Here is a 23,549-nt window from a genome sequence, read left to right on the forward strand (position 1 = left end):
CATATACACCATGGAATACTATGCAGCCATAAAAAAGGATGAGTTTGAGTCCTTTGTAGAGACATGGATGCAGCTGGAAACCATCATTCTTAGCAAATTATCACAAGAAGAGAAAACCAAACACCGCATGTTCTCACTCATAGGTGGGAACTGAACAATGAGCTCACTTGGACTCGGGAAGGGGAACATCACACACTGGGGCCTATCATGGGGAGGGGGGAGGGGGGAGGGATTGCATTGGGGAGTTATACCTGATATAAATGATGAATTGATGGGTGCTGACGAGTTGATGGGTGCAGCACATCAACATGGCACATGTATACATATGTAACCTGCACGTTATGCACATGTACCCTAGAACTTAAAGTATAATAAAAAAATTTAAAAAAAAATAAAAAATAAAAAATAAAAAAAAACACGTGGAGTCAACATCACTTGAAGATTCTGATTGTATTGAGGAATTTAAAATACATTAAAACATAATAAAATCTTGAAATTTTGTATATACAAAGATAATGTGTCAGTATCCTATATATTTGGGAAGATATTCACACTAAAATGTCCCAGTCCATTCCAGGATTATTTATAAAGAAGGAAACTCTAAGACACTAGAAATGCTCAAACTTTGATTGGACTAGATATATATAAATGCTATCTATTGATTCATTCATATTCATTTATGCAATTGTTGATTCAGCATGAATTTAGAAAATAGTTGTTACAATGTTACTATCAATTTTATAGCATAGTGCTCCAGGTTTCAGCAAATGTTGGGGAGAAGACATTAAGTGAATGCAAGAAACATAGCGGGAGATGGAATGTTATTAATGTCATACTATAAGTAAGGAACTAAAAAATTCAAAAGAGGAGAAATTGAAATTATTTCAAGCTCCTGGAAAGACAAAGTTTTTTCTCTGTAAAATTGAGCACTCTATATAATAATATGTAATTAAATATCAGAACATGTGGCCAAATAATTCCAGATAACATTAAATCTTCCCTGGATTATTGATAAAGCCTCCCACCTGGTTGTATCGCTTCTAGTCTGCTCCTTTCCAAGACAAACTCTAGACAGAAATTGGAGACATTTTTCTACAGCGCAAATTGTGTATACTGACTTTCCACTTCTATTTTCCAAGTTTTCTCTAGAATTAACTCTAACACCATTAATATGGCATGAAAGTGAATTCTGAATGACATCTTTGCTTAGCTCTCTGTTTTCCTAGTTTAGCACTTTCTCTTTACCCTTTATCAATATCACCTATATGGAATTTTAGTTTAGGTCTCAGATACATCTTTTATTTAGCTTTGGGGTCTCTACATTTATAATCTCTTCTTTCTAAAAATATTTTCCTCCTTTCTGTGAATAGTTTCTAGTGAAGCCACTTGTCACTGATTAGAAATCACTCCTTAAGAAAATGTTCCCTATGACTTGAAATGGTGTTAGGTGCCCTTCCTGTGTCCTTATGTAGTATTGTGCTTTGCCCATGATAGTATAGAACCTAATGAAATTTTTTTCTTTGTCTATTTTCTCTGTAAGACCATAATTTCTTTGAGGGTTTGAATTTCTCAGCCTAGCATTATGTTTCTCACAGTCTTAGATAATAAGCAAACACATAGTATTATTCATTATTCAAGAAATATTAAAATAAAATAAAAATTAGCATAAGTTCCTTCACTAAAGACTCTTGAATCTGAAACCTAAATCTTTAAAGAAAGTAAATCTTTAATGTAAATGTCATCTTCCATGCTCATGAACCTTATCTAGCCTCAATTATCTAATCCATGTATAAGACTAAAATATGAAGGGAAATGTTAGACAATGAAGATTATAATTAATTTAGCATCTAATCAATATATAACTAAGCAATTGTTCATAGAAAAGTAGGCTTACCATCAAAATTCAAAAATCAAGGTACTAACAAGAGTCTTCTTTATTTCATTTGTATTTTAGATTAAATTAGGAAAAGATAAGCAAATTAGCAAGGATATAAGATATAAAAGCACTGTGACAGATAAAATAATTTTTAAGAGTTATTTTGCCAATAAAAAAATCAGTTAAAATTGTTTAATACTATTGAAAGTTATCTTTATATATATTCACACACATATATATACACACACATTATAGTAATGCTGACTAATACTTGTTATTCATATTATGGATCTAATAAATTCTCAATCTTAACTTTTTCCCTACCAATCTTTACCCCTCTTCAGAAACTATTGTCTTCATTGTTTGCTAAAAAATCCAACAAACTGCCAAATGTTCCTGGAGGCTTCTCTGTGGTGTGGGAAGACAGTCACTCTCTCAGCCAGCCCTGCAACTTTGATATGGATGCTTCTCTCCCAGGGGCTGCAGTGAAGATAAATTACCAGTTGTCATTTTTTCTAAAGTATGCCTTTTAGCTCTTCAGACTATAGTAAATGAATAAAATGACTTAAAATAGTAATAAATTGGGGTTTATCATTAATGCCATCCCTGCAGTGGCATGTCAATATCAAAGGGCACACTAGCAAAGAAAACCACTAATACTAAACTTCAAGCTGAGGTACATCTTGCCTAACAACTGAGAGAGAAAAAAAATCAAGCTTCGTGAGGGGAATAGCAAATGATCAGCAGGAAAATTAAGAAAAAAAAAGGAACACATAAAGATGTACAAAAAGGTAAATTTGGTTTAAATTTTAGGCCAGAGAGGAATTACCAAGTACACCTGACAATTCAGGTGCTTAGACTGGAATAAGAGTTCTCACTATGAACCCAATTTGTGCAAATATATGTCTGTTGCATAGTTGGTTCTCAATAAATACTGCTGTAATAATTCAGATAAATCTAGATTTCTATCATGGATCTATTTAGCAAAAGGATTTGGTGACCTCTTTGGAAAGAAGCCATGCTAAATGATAAAAGCAGAAAAGTCTGAAGGTCATATAATGATATTTATTGAATTATTGGAGGCCAAATTCATGGATGTATATCTGATTCCTGAGCAAGAAGAGCTGTATATGGAAACAGAAAGGGCTATTTCACTAAAATTCTGTGACATCTGGGACATAGGAAACACTTCTTTGGGTCTAATGTAAAGCAAGTGAAGTAAGAGAAATTATTCTCATGTTAGTGCTAAGACTGTATAGTTCTTCTGTTTCAAGAGCCCCAGAGTAGAGAATGCAAGTTTGGTATGTATCAGAGAGATGCAGTAACTTCTATTGAAAAACTTGTCACATGAGTTTCTCTTTATGGTAGGAGACCATATTCTTGATACAGATAACTACTATTACGTGCATTGATCAATTAAAAATAACAGTGTCTGACACTTAGTAAAAACTCAATAAATAACAGCACATATCTTTTCTTCTATTTACCTGTACTCCCTTGATGATTTTATAACTTATCATAACTTTAAACACCCCGTGTTACCCTGTGACTCAGGATATATCTTGAGGTAAAATTAACAGGAATTGTCTGGATGGGCTATAGAGGGTGGTGAAAAAGGAGAAGTTAAATATGACTCCAAAGATTTTTATCTGACCAAAAGAAAGAACTGAATACCTATTTACTGAAATGAAAAAAAAAAAAAAAGCCTGCTGTTGATAAAGTTTTGAGGTGAAAGCAAGATTTCAGGTTGAAATATATTGTGTGACATGGTTATTAGACAATTGAGTATTATAAAGTCAAGTTGAATCTGGAGTTGAAAACAGCAGTCAGTGCTAGATATAAATTTGGAAGTCATCAAATATGAGAATTAATAAGATCACCAAAAAAGGTGTGTTGACAGAAAATAAGAAAAGTTCCCAAAATCTGAGCACTAGGACATTTAAAGTTTTAGAGGTCTGAGAGGTGAGAAGGAATCAGCAAAAGTGAATACCCGCAGTGGTGATAAAAAATAAAATAAAATAAAGGAGAATGTTTTACAGTAAAAGCCAAGTTGAAGAAAGTGATCAACTTCTGACAAATGCTGCTCATGTATGAAGATGATTTCTCAGAATCAGTCATTGAAGCCAGCAAGGTTAAAAATCATTGGTAACATTGATAAGTCATGGCTAGCTAGTCTATACTGTGGCTTTGTGAAAATTAGGGGGGAAAATGCCATTTCCACTGGGTAGATAAAGATCCACATTAGGGTGCATGGTAAAGCACAAGCTAGATTTCATCTTCCATTTGCTACATACACTTGAGTAGTGAGAATATGCAGAATGAGCTACATCTATGTAGATAAAAATGATTTCAGTGATGTTGTGGATCTGAGAAAATTTTTAGGGTAGATTGAAGAGAAAATATGATGAGATAAATTAGAAACATAAATGTGGAATGATTATGGAAAAGAAAATTTTGCTATTAAAAGAGAGAAATCAAGTAGTAGTTGGAGAAGTAGAGGTATCAAGTGAAGATTTTATTTTTAAAATTGTAGCAGATGTTGCCAGTGTCCTAGCCACATAGCTGCAAACTCATTTTTGTTGTACACACTGGCAGTTTCCTATTGCAACTCTATCTTCTTCCTGAGGGCTTTTGCTCACTGCAGGAGCATGCACAGTCAGGTAGGATGGGCTGGAGAATACTGCCTCAGCAGGTATTACTCAACCAGAGTGGGTGAGAATGGGTAAGAACCCTCATGTCCTAAATTCTTTTTATGGCTAATGTTCAAATTCATGAATTTTCTTAGAATGTGTTAAAAATAATCTCTTAAGTTGTGCAGTAGAGCAAATCAATGCAGTTTGTGGTAACCGGAATGTAAATCTTCTCCCAGTAAATAATTTTTTTCTTCATTCCAATGTCATAGAAGACCGCAAATAATTTGCTTATATTTGGCAAACACAGTATATTATTCTGCCTCAAGGATGCATCAGATTTTGCCTTGTATCCTATTTAGTTTGTGAGGATTAGGCTCCTCACCAACACATTGAATATTCTGATGCAATCACCACTGGAACTTGGAGAGTGGGAAGTAGCAAGCACCTTGGATGCCTTGGGAAAACTCATGGTTGGAAGATAAATCCATCATAAAAGAGGTACCTTTCATCTCAGTGATTTTTCTGTGAAAATAGTATTCTGAGACAGGCTGAAAAAAATTTCCCATAAAAGGAACATCCCTAAATGATGCAAAACTGCAAATTCAATCTATTTAATTATGCATTTTTACTAATACATATACATGTGTTGTGGCATTGTAAAGTGTATTGTTAATGATAATTAACAATATGTAACAGTACAAATTAAACACAAATTCCTTGACAATTACAAAGTTATAATTTTATTTTATACTTCAGTAAAATGGATTAGGAAAAATGGATTTCTTAAAAGTATACACACATAGCCAGGGACAAACATACACGCAAAGATTATATGTTACATTAATAACAAATAATAGTTGTTTTTTTCTCCAAAACACAGAGGTCGAGAGTTTAAAATATTGAATTCACATGTTACTAAACAAAATATAAAAGTTTAATGCTAATTAAAATAGCATTGTTTATGTGAATAAACTAAGCACTTCTTTCTCTTTTTAAGAACTATTACCCGATTCCTTTAAAATATAGTTTATAAACAACCATATCTATGACACAAGCAGCATCAGGAATTGGGAAAACACTTTAAATATGAATACTAAATACAATATTTCTGAAAACTGTAAATTCTTAACTTTGATTTTAATACTTATTATAAATTTTTATCCTCATTTGTTACATTTAGTGAATTTTTATCTGATTGTTCTCTCTTGCTCTGGGAGACCGAACTGCATTTACTTCATCAAATATTAAAAACATAATTATTCACTTAGTTAGAAATATAAAAACATTAGCAAAATCTCTGAAGGAGTATTTTTGTCCTTAAGGTTTCATATTTACACAATTTAAATTATTGCTAGTAATTTGCCTCTAATAAGCTGGACTCTACTTTTCAGAAAGATGATTTAATAAAGTTTTGAATTATAAGTAATATGTTTTATATATGAAAATATATATCAGATCTGAGAACAGGTAAAATAAGAAAATATAACAGTATTTATATCATATAAAGAGATAATATCTAATGTTATGTGCCTATGTATGTGGTATATAAATGTAAACAAATGTTATACTTTATGGTACAAAAATCTGTGGGCTTCCACTGCAAAATTAGAAGATAGGTGTTAATTAGTATTATTTTCCTCTGTTACCTTATTAGTTTCAAAAGTGACATACTTTTCACCTTGTCAATTTGAACATACTTGTATCACCATTGGGTTGGATAAATAATTAATGACGAGTAGATCATTTTTGTTAAAATGTTGTTTATGATATCTTTATTGTTCAAATTTTGGAATTTAATTATTTTACATGCAAAATAACATACTTCTACTAAAAGTATGTGTTGAACATGAAAGGCACTGAAAAAAAGAGTTTTTCCTTTCATATCTAACAATATGTTTCACTCATCCTTATTACAAGAAAAACTTCCAATTTAATGTAAGATGTAACTGAGGATACCTTTTAGTTTGGTGAAATTAAGCAAAATGCATAAGCATCTAAGACTTAACAACTTGACATAAATTTAGGTAATATTCCAGGAGGCTATACTCTTCCAGTTACCTCTTCCTAAATGTGGGTGGATAGGAAAACCTCAGTAATGTCCCCTTATATTTTAATTAAGTTTTTATTGTCCCCATAGAAGCTAAAAACGTAGGCTGATTGTTATTAGCAATCAAATTTTGGCTAAATAGATAAGAGTAAAAATATTTCAGGCCTCTTCAAATTTGGAATGACATAATTCATCACCAAAATGGAGTGATTCTTCTGGGATCAACACATATACATCTCAGATTATCAGTTTCTGTATGCCATATTTTGACCCCGCCTATTGTTTAAAAGTTCCTAGGTGTTGGAGTAAGAATGAGGCCTGAGTTTTCATCTTTATTCTTCTTTGTAGCAGTCATGGAAAGGGTCTAAATCCTCCAAACCTTAATTGACTTATCTGTAAAAGTGGAACAATTGTATCTTTTTTGACAACACATTCTATCTGCCTTTGCCTGCTTAAAAAGTTGCCATAAAAGCCCAAGCTTGAGCCTTTCCCTGGACTCTGTTTCTTGTCCACAGTCTGCATGAATAATTTATTGCATCTAGCCATTATAGGATAAGTTTCAAAACTCTTAACATAGAAACATTCACCATCTTTAAAATGTTAGAATCTAAAATAAGCACCACTGACAGACCCCAAATGAATAAAAAACAAATAAATAATGAATGAGTAAACATTAAAAATATGATTATATTTACACTTTATAGCTGTTAAGAGAGAGGTTGGTGGAATATAGTAGGCAAGAAGAAATCATAATTTGACAGCTAAGTAGGATGTGTTTTATCATCTTAGAGTTGAGAAAAGAATTAGTGGAGAATGTGGGATTTTAAGAACTGCATAAAATAGGGGAAAAAGAGAGCTGAGTATGCTAACAAAGCAAATAATTCATTTTAACATATTACTCTACAAATTAGTATTTACTTCTTGGTTAGTTTTGTAGCAGTTTGCCTTATGATGTTCTCTTTTTTGCTTAGGTAAGCATTTCTGAAGTTACAAAGTTTATAAGATGTTTTGACAAAAGGAAAAAAACTGTCTTTTATACTAGAGTTTAGAATTGCTTTATTTTAATTAATCTTTTTCCCTTGCCTCCAAATAAATAAATAAATAAAACCTTAATAATATTACCTGCTTTGAGACTTTTCTATCAGGAGGAAAATTATATAACCTAGTGGAAAACACAGCTAATGCCCTTCACTGTATATGGAAAAAAAAAACAATAACTGTTTTCTTTGTCTTGCTTTATGAGTGATATTTCTCCAGAGATAGCCATCTCTGGACATCAGGGTTACTTTGATAATAGTTGGAATAAGAGACTATCTGGCTGAGATCTTGGACCAGATGATCTTAAAAAGTTCTGAAAAGCATGACATTATATGATGCTTTGCATCAGGTACTGTAATGTGGTAGAAACAACAAGAAATTTTAAGTAATATGATATGAATTTTGTATCTGATTTGTCATTTACTAGCTGTATAAACCTGAAATCCATGAACCTCAATTTCCTAGTTTTTAAAATGTGACTAACAATACTTACTTTTTGTTGTGAAAATACATAGAAAGAACGAATATAAATCACACACTAAAAATGAGTTTTAGACCAGCACTTTGGGAGGCTGAGGCAGGCAAATCACTTGAGGTCAGGAGTTCAAGACCAGCCTGGCCAACATGGTGAAACCCCATCTCTACTAAAAATACAAAAGTTAGCTGGGCATGGTGGTGTGTGCCTGTGGTCCCAGCTACTCAGGAGGCAGAGCACGAGAATCACTTGAACCCAAGAGGCAGAGGTTGCAGTGAAAGAATTATATTTTCTCTCTTCTATAAAATAGAGGCTGACTGGAGAAAAATTTAGATAATTGTGGTGTTTTAAGATATTGAAATACAATTTTAAGATACTGAAGCACAATCACTTCACTTATGAATCAGCTAATGGAAAACACACATTCATACAGTTTCTCAGTACCTCTCTCTCTCTCTCTACCTCAACAACACGACATACTTGCCTTGAAAGATTATTTTAACAGGGTATCTGTACCTCCTTCCTTTTTTGGCAATAGCTTGATTTTGAAACGAATAAAGTTTTCTTTATTTATCATGAAAATACCACTTTAGACTCATTGCAATTTTTATTACATGAACTGATAAATTTTATGTTATATAAAATGTAAGGAACAATAAAGACATTTTAAAAGTATATCTGTACACTTAATAAACTAGTTTTCCTTAGAAATATCCATTACTTTTGCTGTTCATCAGAATTTTGCACCAAAAGTTGCTGATTAATTCAACTCCTTTGGTGTGATGGCCAATGGATTGTCTGCTTATCAATGTAGCATTGATCCTGTTTGACAACAATGAATAGTCACTGGCATGCTAATTTATGGCTTTTAAAAATGTCTGATCTGCTGTAAAGTCACAAAAACTCTACTAAATATGATATGCAATGACCATATCATTACTATGATATCAAAACAACTTTCTCTACCAATATAGGAATTTTTTTCTTGGATACCCTTTATAAAAATTGGTGAAGTTTTTGTATATTAAACTAAAATTTCACTTGTAGTATGTATTTTGAATCTAGTTAATTGCTGGTTGTTATTTAAATTATGTTATAGTATTGTTTGGAATCCGCAGAAGAAATATTTTGAGCTGCTTCCAGAGTGGCAAAATCTTCAAAAATCTTCATAAAGAAAATATTGGAACTAATAAAAAATTAGTTGTAAGATGGCAGAAATAAAGCAAAAATTAAGAGACACTAAATTATAATAATAATGACAACACCATCATTTAATTTAATTCTCATAACAGTTACTACTGTTCCTATTTCCACAGATAAAAACATTGAGATAGAATCTATTCTTTTATGCTCTATGCAGCCTCATATTAGTAGCACAAAATTTAGACAACAAAATATATGTGAAAATATCTCTCACATTTCCTGGCACATGATAATGTTTGGTGAATCTGGATTTAAATTACCTTCAAGACTCATACAAATCAAAGATTCTTTGAATAACATAAACTTTCATGGAGACTTTTATGACCAATTTGATCATTTCTCCTTCTTAGTTTCTGAAAATAATTAGGAGAATTTTATTTAATGTAAAGATAAATGGTTGAGGACTTCTGGTTTCTGGTCTAAGAGGTAAAGAACTTCAACGTTTTCCCTCCTGTCTCACAAGATAAAAGCTGAACAAACTGAATCAACAACTCTTCTTAGACCCATCAGAAAACGGAGGTTATACAGCAAACTTCTGACTCCAAAACTGGTGATATACACAGGTAGATATGGAAAAGCACAGATTTCTAGGATGAAAAGCCCAGGAGCGGTAGCCTGCGGCTGGAGCTAATATCAGTTTGATCACTTTAAGTTATAATTGACGAATTGCTCTAGATTCAGGTTACACTAACTTGAAAGTTAAAATACTCTGAAAAAGCCCCAGTATTGGAGTGGAGGGGGCACACTCATGTGAGTTTTACCTCCAGGAATCTTACCAGGCTCTCTCTGTGAAGACTGAAGAAAAATCCCCTCATACTCTGGCAGGAATAGAGAGAAAGTAATTATTTTGAAATTGTAAACTAAAAAATAAAATCCTCAGTCACCCAACCACTGATCAAAACCCCCCTTGGCCAAGAGAACCCCAGAGAAATCTTGGAAACTGAGTTTCTAGACATAATAAAATGGAAAGTCTCACACATCTCATTATAACCCCTCCCTTTTGTAGTTTAGACACAACAACTGACCGCCATTAATATTAAAATAGAAATCACAATACTGACAGCACAAACTCTTTGTCGCAATAAGATACTGAATTATAAACAAGATCCAAGGCCATGACAGGCAAGGGTTATGTCACCCATCCCTACACTTAAGGAATAAACTATGTTCTAACTGTCGCAAGGTTTTTCTTTTTCTCCTGCAGCCAAACAAGCGCTGGCCTTGAGTTAAGCAATCTTAAAACAATTGTAGCTCACCAGCAGATGCTGGCTAACTGACCCCCTTCTTCCGCAAGCTGTAACTTTCACTCGCGTCCTTGTGAAGAGACCACCAAGCCGGCTTTGTGTGAGCAACAAGGCTGTTTATTTCACCTGGGTGCTGGCAGACTGAGTCCACAAAGCGTTAGCGAAGAGAGTTAGGGGTGGGGCCGTTTTATAGGATTTGGGTATGTAAAGGAAAATGACAGTCAAGGGTTTGTTCTCTGGCTTGCAGGGGTGGGGGTCACGAGGTGCTCAGTAGGGGAGCTTTTGAGCCAGGATGAGCCAAGAGAAGGAATTTCCCAAGGTAATATCATCAGTTAAGGCAGGAACAGGCCATTTTCACTTCTTTTGTGATTCTTCAGTTACTTCAGGTCATCTGCATGTATATACGTGCAGGTCAAAGGGGATATGATAGCTTAGCTTGGGCTCAGAGGCCTGACAATAACTATTAGGTTGTTGCAAAAGTAATTGCGATTTTTGCAAATACTAATACAGCTTTGATTGGACAAGAGACTAATTGCAGTAACTTTCTACTCAAAAGAAAACCACTGAACAAACGGAGTCAACAACTCTTCATAGACCCATCTGAGAACTGAGGCTATAGAGCAAACTTCTGACTCCAAAACTGGTGACATAGACAGGCAGACACGGAAAAACATGGATTTGGCCAGTTTACAGAGGCCAGAATGCCTTCCTGTCCCTGCTTCACCTTTTGATGTATAGGGCCTAATTGTGACATTTAAATATTAAGTCATCCCCCCAAATTGAACATGGTCGTATGTCACATGCATTAGTTCAGTACTCATGCATCAGGACTGCCTTCATGAATACTCATAGCTCTTTCTGTAACATGTTGGATATGGAATACTTGACCAACCTGTTCAGCTTAAATTCCTATTTTACCCCCTTCTCCCTCAAAGTGCTGCCTAACAGTCTGCCAGAGGCTATGCTTTTCAGCCTTTTAGGACTGCCAGCCTTCAGGCTATAATCCTTTGTTAGAAATAAAGCATGCTTTCCAAATGTATAAAATATGTGATTTTTTTAAGTTAACAAAATTTACCCAGAGTTCTTTGTTCTTAAAAGGGCTTGCCCTAAGGGATTGTTTTGTTTTGTTTTGTTTTTAACTAGAGGCTAACCCAATGGGGTTTTACCAAAGACTAACCTGGGGGAAGAAAAATACCCAACTCAAGTTCACTTAATAACTGACACCAACTAATCATCAGAGAAATGCAAATCAAAACCACAATGAGCTATCATCTCACTCATGTTAGAATGGTCATTATCAAAAAGACAAAAAAATAAGTTTTGTCAGGAATGTGGAGAAAAGGGAACCCTTACACCCTATTGGTGGGAATGTAAATCAGTACAGTCAGTATGAAAAACAGTATGGAAGCTCCTCAAAAATTAAAACTAGAACTACTGTATGATCCAGCAATCTCACTTCTAGGTATATATCCAAAAGAAAAAAAAAATTAGTACAGCTAATCCTCATATAACACCATTTTGTTAAACTTCATTTTATTGGAAAGGGGACACTGTCTGCGTGGGGGTTGCACATTCTTCCCATGTCTGCCTGAGTTTTTTCCAGGTATTCTGATTCATTCCCACATCCCAAGATGTGCATATTATGTTCACTGGTGTTTCTAAATGGTACCAGTGTGAGTGAGTGCGGCTGTGTGTGAGCGTGCCCTGTGATGGGACGACGTCCTGTCTGGAGTTGGCTCCCACCTTCCGCCCTGAGCTGTTGGGATAGGCTCTGGCCACCAATTACCCTGAACTGGAATAATTGGGTAAATAATCAGCTAACATGTTTTAATTAATTTTTTAAATGTATTTTTAAGATTTTTAAATAAATCTTACATTTATTTCAATGTTTAATATTAAAAGTGTGTGGGTTTTTTATTTAGAAGTTTGGTGAATTTTTTATAACCAGAAATATGCCATAGAAACTTAACTCATTTATACCAATTAGCCCATGGTAAAATTGGTTTTGTTATATGTTGTTTTCTTTAAAGTTGCAATTTCCAAAAACCTATCAACAACATTAAGTGAGGGCTTACCATACAGTGAAGAGACATCTGCACTCCCATGTTTATTGTAGAATTAAATTCACAAGAGTCAAATATGGAATCAACCTAACAAAGAAACTGTGCACAATGGAATATCATTAAGCCTTGAAAAAGAAGGAAATCCTGTCATTTGTGACAATGTGGACTGAACTATTATTTATATAACAAATTCAATGGGGGAAAAGGATACTAACACCTAATATTAATAGGTGTTAGAGCTGTAGTTAATTAATAGTTAGAGCTGTAGAACACTTCTCATTCCCATATCATGTCAACACATCAAGAGGGCTCCAGTATAATGACACAGGATTAAGATAACAGAAGAGCCAGAAACAAAGACAAAATAGGAAATTTTAGGTTCTTACATCACAGCCACAACTAACAACAAATAAAGCCTAAATCCTAACCAGATAAACATAAATATTACACTAAAGGCTCGTATACCTTAGTTCCTTTTACCTGATTTACAGTTATAAATATGGTAGAAATAAATCCAACTATATAATCACTTTAAATGTGAATAATATGAATATGCCAATTAAAAGATAGAGACTGCCAATGTAGATTTAAAAAAACAAATGAGACTCAACTATACATTGATTATAAGAAAGATAAATGGTTACGCTGAAAATTTTTGTTATTCAAGGAAAAAGTACTTATTCATCTTTCTTAATATTTACTTTTATCTCAAAAATTATGTCAATATTTTTATATCTGGCACATTCTTTAAAATACTTTGCATTGTGAACAATAGAAACCCAATTCAAACTGGTTTAAGCAGTGAAGTGAACATTCCAGACCTTGGAATCCATTTATCTAAAACTTCAGGTCTAAAACCTTGATCTCAACTCAGAGTTCAAACTGTCATGGGAAGCTGGTTTCTCTCTCTATCTACCTCATTTTCTCTATGTGATGTCATTCTCCAACAGATTTTAAGAGGGCTGCCAAAAGTGCCTAGGTTCAGAGTCAACCAGAAATAGTGAGATTATTTCCCCCCATTTGGAACCAAACTCATTTTGTTTCATTGCTCCATATGACGTAGGTGGCCATCCATAATCCCAACATAGTCGCCTAAACAACTTAATATACTGTGTGGATTCGGTCTATGTGGAGTAACTAGAAACACTTGAGACAAGCAAGAGGAATGTGTGATCTTCTGAAGGGAAAAATGGGTATAATTACTAGGACAAGGGTCATGGAAGCCAGACTGCAAAAATCAATGTCCACTCCATGTAGTTGAAATACAATATCAGAAATATTTTTCTACATTGTATTCCATTTACTCATTTTTCATTTCCACATGGCTTCTAATATAATATGTTACTGGGAAATTGAGCTTCTTTAAGCCACACCATACTGAACTGAAAGAATGTGAATTACAATGAATTGAAGAGGCAGATATTGGAGATTCCTCCTAACTGCATGATTTCGTAGGTAATAGCATTAAGAAAGATTAAGGGAATAAACTGGCTTTTCATTCATCCTCTAATTCAAAATAAGCAGTAGTTTAAACGGAGCAATACAAAAACAAGTAATAATTATCTAAGGTATGAAAGTGTTTTTTCCTAGCATAGCTGATTTTAAAGTTGCCAAAGAATATGGGCTTTCTTTGTGAATTAGTTTTTGAGCTTTTTGCCATAATGCTGCCACATTTTGCTGTGGTGGTTCTATATAGTAGTAATAAATCTTTAACAGGGAAAATATGTGGAAGGACAATTATAAGCACTTCAGAAACATCTCTTGACATTTTTAGAATGAGATTCACGTTAAGTTCACCCTCTTCTCCATTTAGGCCTGACCTTTTTGTATCAAGAGATTATATCAGATAGGTACTACACGTCAGCAATGGCTAATTAAAACATCTTACTGAAAGCAAGATAAGAAGAGGGAGAAAAAGAATAAAAAATGAACATATATTTGCCGCCAATATATACATATTGCATTTTTCCAATCTAATTAGTCAACATTATGTAAAATCTTTCTCGTTTCTGAAATGAAGCATAATCATATTTTACTTACTGAACATCAAGTTCCATGATATGGGAAGATGTTTCTTACAAACACCAAAGGAACATTTGATTCTTGCCAAATATATGAAAAAAAAAAATTGTCCTCCCTAAACACTGAATTTCCTAAGCATTTATACGTCTCAGAAAATTTAGAACTTCACTCTCAAACTGCTATTCCAACAAAGCTTAAAAACTAACTAGGTATATAAGATGGAAATATTATTGATGTGACTTCATTGTCTGGGGCAATATCCAAGGTTCGTCATCTCATGCCAAAAAGATTAATGACACACACATATACACACAGAGCAGATTAAGGAGCAGAAGGTTTAATAGACAAAAAAAAAAAAAAAATGAGAGAGAGAGAGGGCTTTCTCCTACAGAGAAAACGGGCTGCCCAAGAGAGTTTCTGGATTTTGGGAGGGATGCAACTGATTTTGCAGAGAGGCTTGAGGAGGCAGTGATTGATTTATATGGGGCCTAGGGGATTGGTTTGACCCTAATATTTTACTATGCAAAGGTGGCCTCTACCTGGACAGCACCATAAAACCCCTACACTGGCTACAAAGAAAAGGGAGGGAGGAATCCCATGTTGAAATATACCTGGCTTCCAGGTACAGCTGCTGGCATTTACATATGCAAGTTTCCAGCTTGCTTATCTATGCTTGCTTGCAGCTCGATTTTTCAGGCTGTTCTTTGTTAGAAAAGAAATGGTTTGGGGGCTGCTTTTTATTGAAGGAAAATTCCACTGAGAACTCTTTTACCGTCACTAACTGCCTAAAATAATTTCTTTTTAACTCCTATATTATTATGGGAAGAGAATTATTAACAAAGTCAGAAATTAATGTCAATTACATTTCCACTGTCATTCATAATCGTTGGCTTAAATATGAGGTATTCCTATTTTATAAATGACCATCGCCTACTATTTAATAAGCATAAAAAAGCAGTTTCATATTTCTTATGAAATTTTCAGCTATGGTTAATTTTATTTCATAACGTGAATTTTAAAGAACATAACTAAGCTAACAATATATTCTACAATAGAATTACAGAGTAGTGCCAACACTACTTTGTAAATTTGATTTTGTTTTGTTTCCAAACAAGTTCTATATGTAGCTAATATTTATGTTTTAGAAAGTTACATTTTAATAATGCAAAGTTACTCAATCAGTGAGTATGCATCTGAATTTTAATCCCTGTTCTAGAAAGACCCCAAACTAGTTTGTGACTAGTGATTAAAATTTATAGCTCTCGGTGATTGTCATATGGCTGGTCACAGTATAAAATAATTATTTGTTCTAGAGGCCACTGCATGGTTCCTGCATTTGCTCCTCTTATATTTTCTCTCTCTTCCTCAACCAGTCTGACCTTTGGCCTTTCACCTTCTCTATATAACAAAACATAATAGGATAATCAATAACTGTCTAGTTTTTGTGTTAGATTACTAGTCACAGGCAGAAGAGATGAGGTCATCCTACAGAAACATAGCTTCAGGGAATCTGGTCCTATTGAAAAATGAGCAGAGAGTACTCAAGGAAGAGTGGGCATACAGATAATCTAATATATTGCAGAATTTTACTAAAATCTTCCTAGAATAAGATATAAAGCCCATGAAATAAGCTATAGCAGAACAAAACTTCAACTCATGGCCACATTTGATAAATTCAGCAAGCAATCCTTTTCTCCCATTTCTTTATGTAGAAGAATTGAAAATACATGGATAGATTAAACATAGAGACACAGAAGCAGGTTAGTAAGTTTGGATATATTCACAGACCACCTTTTAAAGAATCATTTTGATATTATTAATTAAAATTATAATCATTCTGTATAAGAAAGAGGTGAAGGTTTATTCATTTTGAACAATGGATTTGAATGCATTCTGGATTTTAACATTCGGGGTTGAGCATCTATCATAGGAATTATTAAGCAAGATTGATGGTTCAACAATTGGAAAAAAAAGACACCCTTACATACCTCCTGGAAGAGGAGGACTTGAAGAACTTCTAACAACTCTGATGCTATTCAAAATATACTGAGGGTTTTCAAATAATATGCCATAAGAACATGAATAAGAACAGGTTAACTACATATAAGGTAATATACATAATCCTTCATTATGTAGGAAATTTAATAAACTTTTGGGGAAAAACAATGACCAGTACTCCATAAAAAATATTTAGTAGAATATCAATATCTCAAATTATAAATACATATTCTAAGGTACAGGTGTTTTATAGTTAAGTATTATAACATTAAATAAGAAGTAATGTCTGCCCACCTACGTATTAAAGGAAAATCTTCAAACATAAAGTTATAGCAACAAATTAAATTTTAAAACTTCAGCATTTGACAAATTTATCTGTTCAGAGGAATTATTTTTTTCAAATTTTCTATTAAAATCTCAATGGATCAATGTTTCATTACATGTAGTTTAAGTATTCTGAACTTTTAAAAGGTAAGTGTGTTTTTACTACTAACTCTGCCTACGAACTTGTTAAAGATGCTGTGGCAAAGAGCTGTCAAATCTTTTAAAGGAAAAGAGCACTGGCCTCATCAAGAAACATGGCTCTACCATTGAATTCTTATATAATATTTTTTTCTTCCTGACTTGTATTTTAAGTTCAAGGGGTACATGTATACGTTTGTTATCTGGGTAAATGGTGTGTTGTTGGGGTTTGGTGTACAGATAATTTTGTAAACCGGGTAATCGGCATAATACCTGATAGTAGTTTTTCAATCCTCATCATCCTCTCACCGTCTACCCTCAAGTAGGCCATAGTATCTATTGTTCCCTTGTGTAATTTTAGACAAATCAAATTTTTACAGACTTAATTCATCTAACTGTTAAATGGGAGTTTGGGGATGTTCAAATAAAAATGATACCTAGCTCATAACAATTTCTCCTCTACCATTTTTATATTAAAACAACAAAACAAAACTGACAGGAATGCAAAATTGTAATTAGTCATCTTATTTTTATATAAAACAAATTTTCTACTTTATAAAATGAGGGCATTCTACTAAGTGGTTTCTAGAGTCTTTTAATAGCCATGATACTAAAAGAAACAAAACACAACAAAAACTTGTTGATTATAAAAATCTTTAATGCTTAGGGAATAGAGAGATATCCATTAGTCTAGTGTGGAATCAAGCTGTAAATTATGCTTCTTGCAACCTTTAAGACTTTTTTGAAGTGCGTCATTTTCCACTTAAAAAAAAGGACACCAAATTTCTTTAAAGACATCTCTGAATGTAAAAACACCATTATTTTATGCACCATGAGTAAAGAAAGAACATCTCCAGTTAACGAAATAATACAATTAACTGAAAGATGCATCCCTATTTCAAAGATGTTAAAATGTGGGGAAAATGTGCTACTTAGAACAATGGACAAATATGCATACATATAATTGGAGGAAAAAAACTGAAACAGTTTTCTTTGAACTCTGTAACACCTCTTACAATAAATTTTTTGCAAAGCCACTTTCTCAAGGAGCCATTATAATATTCTTACTGTTTGAAAAGACTTAAAAACAGTAATTTAAATAAGGTCAACTACTCCTTGGTATCAACCTTAAAACATTTATGTTCAGCTAAAACTCCTAATCCTGTCATTTAGAAAATGAAAAAGTGGTATAATTCTCTTCAAAATACAGTATCTAATGTCTGAAGATTCCGATGATGAGTGGCTCCTGTTGTGCTAGGTAAAACTACAAATACAATTTTACAAAATCTAACAGTTATAATAACAAAGTCAAATCATTGACTTTATATCTATACTTAGCTCTCAGACAATTGAAAATTCACTCAAGTTGATCAAAGAAACTGATAGTTAGCTACCATGATGTCAAAAGACTTCTCTTTTCAAAGTAAAGACCAAATTAATTTAAAATGCTATAGATTAACAAATATTTATATGGCAGAAATTCAAGTTTCTTAGTCTAATTTCTTCTCAAAATCTAAATAATATCATATTATTCAAGGATGAAAATCACCCAAACATTCCCTTAGCAATTAAAATAACATGTAATATCTGTCTTGTTTTTTCTAAGACCAGCTCAGCGGGCGCAAAAGAACCAGCGGGTAGGCAAGTGTAACAGCAAAACTGCACGTTTATTTTGGTAACCTAAGGTGTGCGGGAGAAGTCTGTCGGCCTCCGGGGAAGGAGGCCGGCAGAGTCCCCCCGTGGGGCTCTCCGACGGACTTCCCACAGTCCCGACATCCCGACAGGAGTGGGGCTGCAAGAAGGCCGCGGGGCTGCGAGAAGGCCGCGTGGCTCAATGGCGGAGAGCGGCTTTTCTAGGAGTGGGAGGGCAATAGGTGGGGCATGGGCGTGTCAGGGGCGTTCCGCAGGTGCGACCAGGTAAATCTTGGTCTCTTCAGATTGACGTCACCTGGCGCATGCCCAGTTGGTCTGCACCCTCCCTGGGCGCCGGCTGCATTTTTGCGCGGGCGGGAAGAGTTGGTGGTGAAGAAGAACCCGGAAGTGCACCATCTTGCCTCCGTTCGGCCAAACAATATCCTTACCAAGGATTGGGAGGCCCCAAATGTTCTGGTCACTTCAAGGCTGTCCTGGCCAATCACCAGTTTTCCTCTTGCTCACTCTCCTTCAGCCACAGTGACTTTCTTTCTAACTTTATTAGGTTCTTTGATCAGCATAGCTAAAACGTTTCCAGTTTGAATTTTCTGAGTGCTAGATATAGGTACAAAATCACTCTCTTCTCCTGCAATTTCCTGCATCAGGGACACTTCTCTCCCAGATCTTCACATTGTTGTTTTATCTTTTATATTTGATATATTTATATTCAAATATAAAGTATCTTTATAATTGGCCCAATGACTTTTCTTCCTTGAAGCTTTAACTGAGCACATAGACTCTCCCCCTTCCTAGTAATTTCCAATTCTGCTACCCTAATTTATTTCCTTCATGTAGTTTTACCACTTTCTGAAATTATATTATTAGTCATTGTGTCTAATAAACAGCAGGGTTTTATTATAAATGATTGTTTTTTGTTTTTAATTTTTCTTTGTCTTTTAAAATTTTTTAAAAATTTGTCATTATTATTTCTGTGGTGACTAGAACTATGTGGCACTTTGCTCATAGGTGACAGTTAAATAAGGATTAATTACTGAATAACACTTTCAAGAGTCAAAATGAGAATGCTTACAGATTTGCAGATCATTACCAGAAAAGGATTCAAGATAGTAAAACTATCAAAGTAGGATATGAATCTTAGCAAAAGGCTGTCTCACAGTAGGTCTGAGAAGGCCAGACTAGAGTTTTACTTATCCTCCCTCTGTAAGGGTTTCAAGGATACAGTGTTTTCTTGCAGATCAGGAACCACTGATGTATGTATAGAATTTCTCAGAACCAGGAAGCTCAAAAGGGAGTCTATGTAGGGGTTTCTTATATCATGCTGGGCACTTAGGCATATTTTTACTATGTAACCATTCCCAACAGCAGAGCCCTCTGGGTGTCACACAGAAACCATGTGCAAATCATCAGTCTCACTGTTAGCAATAAACAATGCTGATAAGCTGGTACAAACTGCCTTGAAACTCCTGAGATATGTGGTTACAAAGCAACATTACTTTCAGCACATTTCACTCCAAGCCTAGGGATTAGAGTCATGCAGGTGCATTTCTCATTTCAATGGATCAGTTCTGGCTAATTCCAGGCCTGTTGTAATTAACCCTACCAGCAGAGGCACATAATCGGATATCTGTGTGTGTTTGTGTGTAAAATGTGTGCGTGTATGTGTGTGTTTAATGAATGAATAACTACTTCTAGCTTTGCCTTAAAAATCTGGTTTGAAATTTTAATCCTAATTACCTCCAAATAGAAAATAAACATAGGTATATTTCATTCTAATGGCAGAGATGACTATCTACCAAAACTTGTACTTCCCCTGCCATAGATCAGTGCCTTGATCTGTTTGGGCTGCTAGTACAAAGCACCATAAACTGAGTAGTTTATAAACAACAGAAAATTATTTCTCAAGTTCCAAAGGCTGGAAGATCAAGATCAAGGCACCTGCGGATTCACTGTCTGGTGAGGGCCAGTTTCCCCTTTCACAGATGGTGCCTTCTCACTGTGTTCTCACAGGATGGAAGGGGCAAGGCAGCTCTCTGGCGCCTCTTTTATGAAGGCACTAATCCTATTCATGAGGGCTCTACCCTTATGACTTAACCACCTCCCAAAGGCCACATCTACTAATAGTATCAACTGGATATTAGATTTCAATACATGAATTTTGCATGGAAACAAATATCTGGCATTACTGAGTACTCACTGGGAAGCAGTTGCCAATCCTAGGGGTACATTTTCAAATCCTCACCAAAGTCATGCAAGAGAAAGTGAGTTATATACTGTTTATAGGCTGAGTGAATTAAGAAGCAGGCATAGCTTCCCACTATATGTTCTTCCCTTTACTTTTCACCTTTAGAGTACCCAGAGGCCCTAGGGGGTGGACAGATCATAAGATGGAAACTGACACTGACTAGGAACACCCACATTGTGCTGTTACATGTTCGAGAAATGTGCTAAATCTATTGTGCTAAATCACTGAAATATTAGGCTTTACTACTTACAGGAGCTAGTGTTCCTTAGACAATACTATTCCTATTTCAAAAAGACAACAATAAAAATGAGACTATACTACTCAGTTATTCTCTGATGACTACCTTTCACTTTATATATTTGCACAATTGCAGCACAATGCTTTTTCATGTAATAATATGTAAATTTCAATTCAGTAATCTATTTTTATAATTTGTTGGATACGTCACATATGCTTCTCTTGATAAAATTTGTTTTATTTAATTGTAACAGAATATTTTATGACTATTATTTGCTTGTGCATGTGTCCTACATTTAATGCACTTAAGAGATTTTATAACATAAGCTGAAAGAACAGTCTCGTATTTCTATATCTCTGCTTTATATATTGCCTACCAACAAAACCTTAAAAATTGATTTTTTTAACTTTTTTGAAGGACATTTTAACCTTGGATTTCTCTCTGTCCTAATTATAAATATTCAATTTATGTGACACAGAGTTTGAAATGCATTACTAATCTATATTTTTCTCTAAATACTCCAGGAAAATATTAAGTCTTGCACAAGCTGCATAAAATTTTCTGTTGATCTGTGGAGATTTACGTATCATACGTAAATCATTATTATATCATCATTATTATCTGTTTTGGTCATTTTTGAATTGGATATTTATTTTGTGATAATTAACTGTGCGTAAACCAGTAACTCCACACAGCTCTGTGCAATTACACAATATGTAATTTGTTATAAATAAACACTACTACTAGGTTCTCAGTAAGGTTACTTTATTACAGTAATTTTTATTGTTTAATATAGTACACAACATTTAAACCTAACTTTTAAATATTCAGTAAAGCATTGTAAATAATTCATCACCAAATCAGTCTTTTTAAATTTATTTATTTTTACTTTTTATTTATTTATTTTGAGACAAGCTCTCGTTCCATCACCCAGGCTGGAGCACAATGGCATGATCATGGCTCATTATAGCCTCAACACCCTAGGCTCAAGCAATCCTCCCAACTCAGCCTCCTGAGTAGCTGAGACTATAGACCACATCTGGCTAAGTCTTTTATTTTTATTTTTTGTAGATATGGAGATTCACCATTTTGCCTAGGCTGGTCTCAAACTCCTGGGCTTAAGCAATTCTCTTACCTCAGCCTAATAATCTTAGTAAAGTTTTTTGTATCTCTAGCACTGCTTTTTTTCTCTAAAATTAGTATGACAATTTGATGCATGTAATTTAATCACTTGAATGAAATAACCTGGTTAATATTTTATCAAAAAGGAATGTAAACGTGCATGTTATAAATGTTTTAGATGCCCCAAAATAATGTTTTAATAGAATAAAAGTGATACACAACTTTAATATCCAATCCTTGTATTACTTTTTGAAAGTATTCCTATTCTCTTCATTTTATTCATATCTGTGCTACCCCTTCCCTAAAGGCATTCAGTAATGAGATTTGGTAACAAAATCATTTCTGCTAAAGAGGAACACCAATCAAAATTTTTGTACATGCATTCTAGTTTCAAAAATTATCTGTCAAACAAAATAGCAGTGCTTATAAATCTAGCTAGTACCAAATTGTGAATGACAATGCAGTGTTTTGTTTTGGATCATTTTACTTTTGCATCACAGTACATGCTAAATTCACCTTCATCTCCAGGGCCTTTTTTCTCTCAGTAAAAGTAAAGAAAGTCGCATGGTTTTTGTATATTTTGGCCAAATTAAGTTGAAAGCTCTTTGTGAACAAAATCTACAAATAGAGGCCAGGCACAGTGGCTAACGTCTGTAATTCCAGCACTTTGGGAGCCCGAGGTGGGTGGATCACTTGAGGTCAGGAGTTTGAGACCAGCCTGGCCAACATGGTGAAACCCCATCTGTAATAAAAATACAAAAAAAAAAAACATTAGTCGGGTGGCGTGGTGTGTGCCTGTAATCCCAGCTACTCAGTAGGCTGAGACAGGAGAATCACTTGAATCTGGGAGGTGGAGATTGCAGTGAGCTGAGATCGCACCACTGCACTCCAGCCTAGGTGATAGAGGAAGATTCCAAAAATAATAATAATAACAATAATAATAATTCACTAATAAGAATTCTCTTTGTGAACAAAATTCATAAATATGAATAAAATAGTTCTGGGTAATATCTTTTTAATTGACAAACATACATTGAAAAGAAAAGTAAAATTAGGGATACTTAAAGCAGATTGGAGACTCACTAATACTTATACAGCTTTCTTTATGAATTAAGTCCTGTAGTAAAGAACTGCTGAGAGAAAAATATCAGAAGTGGTTGTTCTTATTTCTTCAGTGGAGAAATGGCTTATGTTTACCTTCAAAATTGGTACGGTGAATTCAGTACACTTATT

This window comes from Piliocolobus tephrosceles, chromosome 11, assembly GCF_002776525.5.
Source record: "Piliocolobus tephrosceles isolate RC106 chromosome 11, ASM277652v3, whole genome shotgun sequence".
NCBI classification, from domain to species: Eukaryota; Metazoa; Chordata; class Mammalia; order Primates; family Cercopithecidae; genus Piliocolobus; species Piliocolobus tephrosceles.